General features: G+C 31.3%; 1 pseudogene; it reads right to left on the bottom strand.

Annotated features, from left to right (window-relative positions):
- Window positions 1-1,178: 1,178 nt before the first annotated feature.
- Window positions 1,179-2,913, bottom strand: LOC128178965 (uncharacterized; annotated as a pseudogene).
- Window positions 2,914-6,421: the final 3,508 nt, after the last annotated feature.

Here is a 6,421-nt window from a genome sequence, read left to right on the forward strand (position 1 = left end):
TACATAGCCTTTCGAGGTTATAGACATTTAAAACCCAATTGATTCGTGTCGAGGATTCCTGCAAACTTACAATCTTGTGCGCTCACTTTCTTTCTGGACAACTTAGTAAAGAATTAAATAGTGTGAAAGGTGAATATTTACGTTCAGTGTATATTACCTCTTAAGTTTGCATTGGAAATCTGCGACGTTAAATTTCCTGTAAACACACTTAGCCGTGTCACGGTACATGAAATTGAACACAAGAATAAACGTTATCTCACGTTTTGAATATTTTTATCATTGTAAGATTAAATTAAATGTTCAAACTTACATAACCAATTAGATAATTATGTATTAATGAAAAATAATCGTTAAATAATATCTATTTTTGCTCAACAAAGTTTCTGGGCTATATTTTTAGTCTCTGAAGCAAATTAAATAGAATTTTAATATGGCTGTTCCATCTATGTTTAATTTTTTCTGACTAAGAGCGTTCGTAACGGCTTTTATGCAACGGAACACATGCAAATATTTCATACAAATTAATACCAATATGAATGTAAATCCACGTATAAGCATTGGATACTTATCTGTGGAGGTCGTCAGGCCGTGCAGTCAAATTATCATAATGCGCGGTATTCAATTTGTCAGCACAGCCTGGTGTGTTATATATGTAGGACCGACGACATCCAAAAGTAAGCATTCAATCCTTAAATTCCGATTTTTTTGACAGCTACTGACAAAAAAATATAAATTCAATTTGTCAGCGTATGAATATACTACTAGTAATAGGCAATCCTTTGTAATATAAAACTTTTTAAAGACAGAGTTTTGGCGATGTTAAGGACAATTAGCAGTTTATCAACACTTATTGAATAATCTATATATTGTTTTAAATGGTGACATTTTAAAACTTTGTGAATACTATCTGTTGGTTTTTTGTGATGGATTGAAACGAAACTACAAAGAGTACTTATTGATGCAGATTTTCTGGAGATCTAGAGGAGTTACCCCTTTACGTAACAAAAGAGAAAATTACTATTACTAAGATTTGTTTACCTAAATTATAGAATACTTTCTTCGAGGTATTCCACAAAAGTCATATATAATCTATCATTATAAACAGTAAACAAGAAAGACCATCGTTTTTTATTTGAAATTCATGTTCTTGAAAGGAGTTTCCATACTACGTATTTTGCTTACAGTTTATAACCAGAAAATGAAGTATACTGATGATACATATTAGCCGTTCCACTGAAAACTCCGATCCAAACTTTATCTCCTTGCTTTAGCTTCACTACCGTCATTTTGCTACAAGGAAGGCATGTCTTAGAATTTACATCGTGACAATGGTTCCATGACTTAATCTTGTCGTTCACGACGAGTGAAGTGTAAGCATATTGACCTTGCCATGCGAGAGTTGTCCAGTCAAACACGTAGACTCCACCGCTAGGGGTCGTGAAGATTCCGGTAGAGGCGTTCTATCCCTGCCCCTCGTTCAGATCAACTGTTTCGAACACAATGCGGGCTTTTGTAGCAAGATTTCTTTTATGATTTTTTAATCGAACATCAAAAGCAACCACTTGCTTATCTAAAATCATTAAGGAAAATAGGTCAGACACACGTTCATGTATCATTATATTTAACTTTTGAACAGTACTTGTACTTGTAGAATATAATTTTAAGTCATTTCTAAAGCTTTTAATACAATGGGGAATTTTAGTTACATATGTACAAAAGTTACAACTTTTTATGCAATTCCAAAAACAGGCAGAATAATTAACTTACAAAAAGTGAAAATCTTAAAAGTCATTATTAATATTCCGATCATTTAACAAGAAACCAACATATACTTATAATCATTAAGACTACTTTCACTTGTCTTAGACGTCTTCGAATCATTTTTACAGTTGTTTCTGATGAATCAGACAGCCAGATAGGTCTCCTCCACGCTTTTATAATCCTCTCTGAATACTTTCAGACCTGGTTTTGGTAACACTTTGTCACACACTCCACATTGTATTGTGATCATCAGTAGGGCAAATGTCAAAAGCATCCTGAAACTTATCAAAGATATTCAGAAGTTAATCAAAATAAGAGATGGTATAAATATGAAATCAAAATATTTCAAAAGAATGGGACTCTGTGCTGCGATTAACGGAACAAAATATATGTGGCCTCAAGAAAATGGAAAAATTGTATATGTGTATTTCACCTACTAATAAGCAGAGATATTTTTGAATGAAACATCAATATTTATCCTTTTAGAAAGCAACACCACGAAATAATTGGATTCAAAATTTTGATAATTATATATATTAGTTACTTATACTGATACATTTGAATGTCAATCCACGAGTTAAAAGAAAGTTGTATCTAACTCGCAATTTTTTACTTATGTTAACAAAGCTCAGACCTTTAATTTGCTTACTTACTAAATGCTGAACAGAAAATACATGGTTTCAAACAAATTTAAAATTGACAAACCTAGAAACTGTGTTCTTAACGTACATGTATAGGAAAAAAAAATTTCACCTAAATTAACTTTCACTGGTATATATTTATTTTTATTTGTACTTAAAATTGTCTTGAAGAAAACCAATCTATTAGGTAAATATCTAAAAAAGTGTAAGCTTTAAAATAAGCTAGGGATTTCCCAAAGTACAATTACATGTAAAGGTAGATATGAACTTATCTTAATGTATAAGTCAAGTATATGAGTGATTGTTCATGTTTGAGTATAAAGTATGGTGGATCCTTTTAAAGAATTTGTGATCAGGTGTTATGGATATTAGATTGAAAGTAATTCATGATTGTATATACTATTAAAAGTTTTTAAAACATTAGAAAAACTAATATAAAAAAAGTTCAGTACTTACTTTTACAGCAATTCTCAGTTGCAATCGCAAATGATTTGTACAATTCTAAATTCGAAGTCCCGTCTTATATGTATGTAGACAGTATTTCATTTATAGAAAAAATATAGAAAAAAATCACCTTACGTTTTGTAACAGCTTGGACATTAAACTGTAAAATAATACCAGCTATTAGCATTAATAATGTACTGAAAAGCGATTAGTTGACTTTTTGAATTGTCTCTTACTTTGATGAGTACATAAAAACAGAATCATAATGGGGCCTATCCTTACTGTGTTATAATGTAGACAGACATACGTTTTATCGTCTTATCACCATACAAACTGTCCTGTTGTTTTATTTTTGCTATCATTTCGCACTGTATTGAGATATTTGATTGTGATTGATTACTTTTCTTGTTATCTGCAACATCAACATTAAAAATTATGGGGTTAAAAATAATGAATTTAAAATGAGTTTTAGGTATACATGTGTCGAGAAAGAAATGTTGACATAGAACAAGAGTAATGAATTCATTATTAGTTTATTGACATATATTTGTTTTAATTTCTTGGGCAAATATTGCAAAAAGATTTGTAATCAGAAAATCTTCACAGGCAAGAGAGTTTTAATGGTACGTCACCTAAATCTGAATCTAGTTCATTGAAGTACATGATGACTGACACTGACATTAGAACATTAGAAGCCCTACCCTTATAATATGTTTTACGGTGTAACCATTGGGGCGAGCGCAGAAGAAACCACACATCTGTCATCATTGTTAAATGCAACCCGTGGACTTGCCCTACCTAACCAAAAAACTTTGGCTTTGTCTCGAAAACTTTACCACCCCAAGGAACCCGAAGTTACAAAACTTTTATTCCAATGGTCCCTTCCTAACAAACTACCACTGAGCATTAATAAAATGTTAAACAGACTTATTAAAATATTTTGATAAACACAAAGCCTTTTGTTTCTTTTTATGTAAATACAATCATTTTTTATCATTACTTTACCTTTTAATAATGATCATTAAAATCAGTAGACAATAAATTGTGTTATTTCTCATTCTGTTCTTGGCTGTTACCTGTGTTTTAATTATTTTCCTCTGTGACATCGATTTTTTTTCTATAAGCGTTGTAGACATGTGCCCTCACTCTTTTTTAGTGTATTATATCCAATATTTTTGAAAGGTTTGACCACATATGCAACTATAACAAATACATGTAGATATTTTAACAGTTCAATTGTTTTCCTTTTATTTATTCATTACAAAATGACGTGGCTGCACGTAGATCGAATAATGATTGGACTTTTCTTTTTTAATAATTTTTGTCACCTACCTAAACTGTATGCATATATGATTGGATCAATATGACAGTTAATTTAGCATGGAACTTGCATGTGTATTTACTAAGCAAAACAAATTATTAAAACAAAACTAATCAGCCAAAGAGTCACCGTTAACACTGATACTGAGTACTTCCTACACGTTACATCAGATGCTTGATCCACCTCTAAATGTATCGCGGGAAATAAAAGCGCGAGATCACTGTGACGTCATATTTAACTTTCTTTTGCGCTCGACAGTTTTCGTAAATTGTCGGACGAATTCGGGGAAGGAAATGACGTCATATGTCAGCAAAAGTTCAGATAGGTACAGGTTTTTTAACGTAAGCATATGTGTTGTTTACTTTAAAGGGACATGGTCACGATTTTGGTCAAACTCTAATTTTCTGTTTTTATTATTTACAATGCTTTAGGAATGCATTTCTAGTGGTCAAATGAAATTTGAGAGTCAGTGGTACAGTTATAAGCTAGATACAGGGCTCACAATTCGTTGTCATGTAAACAAGGCTCGTGCACTGTTTTTGTTTACATAGGTTCAATATACCAGTCAAAAATCTTTTTCCAGCTTATTTGTCTATCTTTTTATTTATTTTAAGCGTACATAAACAGTTCTTAACGTTTAACACATTTGGTTTAGCTTTAATTTTTAATTTTTACCCCAACGTTCAAAATGTAAACAAGCGCTTTGTTTATAAAGCGAAGAATTTCAAGCTCTGTAATTCGCTTATAATTTAACAAATGACACTCAAATTTCGGTTGCCTATTAAAAATGCCTTTCTGAAGCATTGTAAATATTAAAATCAGAAAAATAATTTTTGACCAAAATCGTGACCATACCCCTTTAATGATTTTTATAGTTAAATGAAAATGATGTATGCGATTTAGAGGTAAGAATTTTCCTTAGACACGCTTCCTGTTCCACCATGTTGCTATGTAACGCAAAGGATCATTGGGATAGTAGAACTTTTTCACTTGGCCTCATAAAAATTTCTTTGAACAATGTGCAGATTTCAACTCGAATTTCCTCCGTTCGTACACGTTGTCTATGGAGTTTATGCAAAAAGTTTATGCACAATAGCATTTTAAAGCAAACACATTTTTGTAAATCAAAGTTTTGATTGATGTTTAAATCATATTTAAAAGGCATAATAGAATATGTGTAAGTCAAGAGGTTCACGTAGTTAATGTTAAATTCTAAAATCAGTATCAAACCTCATCTTTCATGTAAAATAGAGAATAAATAAAATAAGATAGAGGTTCATACAGTTCTAGAATTGTTCAAAAAGAGATCATGGAGCAGCCCTTTAACTACGATAGGCACCAATATAAATTGTAATTAACATTCAGAAGATGAGGTCACAAAAGTATAAATATAAGTACTCTCAATAAATGGCAGGGTTGCAAACATGCGTATGCTTTGTTTTTGCTCGGTCGAAAGTTTGTGAGAAGCACTGAGAATCGAAAACCTTTGATTGGGAAGATGTTTTAAATATGAACCTAAATGTTTTGCAATCATTCACATGTAGGTCTCCAATAATAGATCGGATTCATATTTTTTGTTTTACAAGTTTTGAAGATCATCTTTGTCTCCTTGAATATAAAATGGATTCCTTGACATAGACATAGAGTTCTTCTAATGAAGACTAAGAGTATACTTTTGGCCTCAAACTAGATTTTACTGAGTTTATCGTCAGGTGGCCGGTTAAATTAATAACATGAACGAATTTTTGGAAAAAAATTGTAGAAGTAAACGAGTGTGTCAAATGATATTATTCGATCAGCAATGGAATATTTATTTGTTGAAGTGGTTCTAATTGAGATGGTCCTTACTCTGACAGCTATGAAGACCACTAGGTCTTTGAAAACCTGTGACCGACGGAAGTCGTGAAACTTTAAAGATTACTTTATTAAACCATTTAACTTAAAATCGTTCTTCTATTGATATGCCTACATAAGTTCTATTGCATCGATTTAAATTGCTTGCATAAAAATGGATTTAAGATTTCTTATTTGCAATAAAAGGTAGTCTGTGTGCTTTAATGAAACGTATAAATGGCAAACTGTAATAACAAAAATTAAAAGTGAATCGTGTACCCATACAAAATGATGTAAATATTGGTATTGGTGAATAAAATTTACAATAAATAGCACTTTTTTTATCTTGTTTGAAAAAAAGAAACAGCCATGCATCGAAAATTCCTTTATTATTAAGTATATACTTTGTTAACTTACTGTC

Source organism: Crassostrea angulata, chromosome 3, assembly GCF_025612915.1.
Source record: "Crassostrea angulata isolate pt1a10 chromosome 3, ASM2561291v2, whole genome shotgun sequence".
NCBI classification, from domain to species: domain Eukaryota; kingdom Metazoa; phylum Mollusca; class Bivalvia; order Ostreida; family Ostreidae; genus Magallana; species Magallana angulata.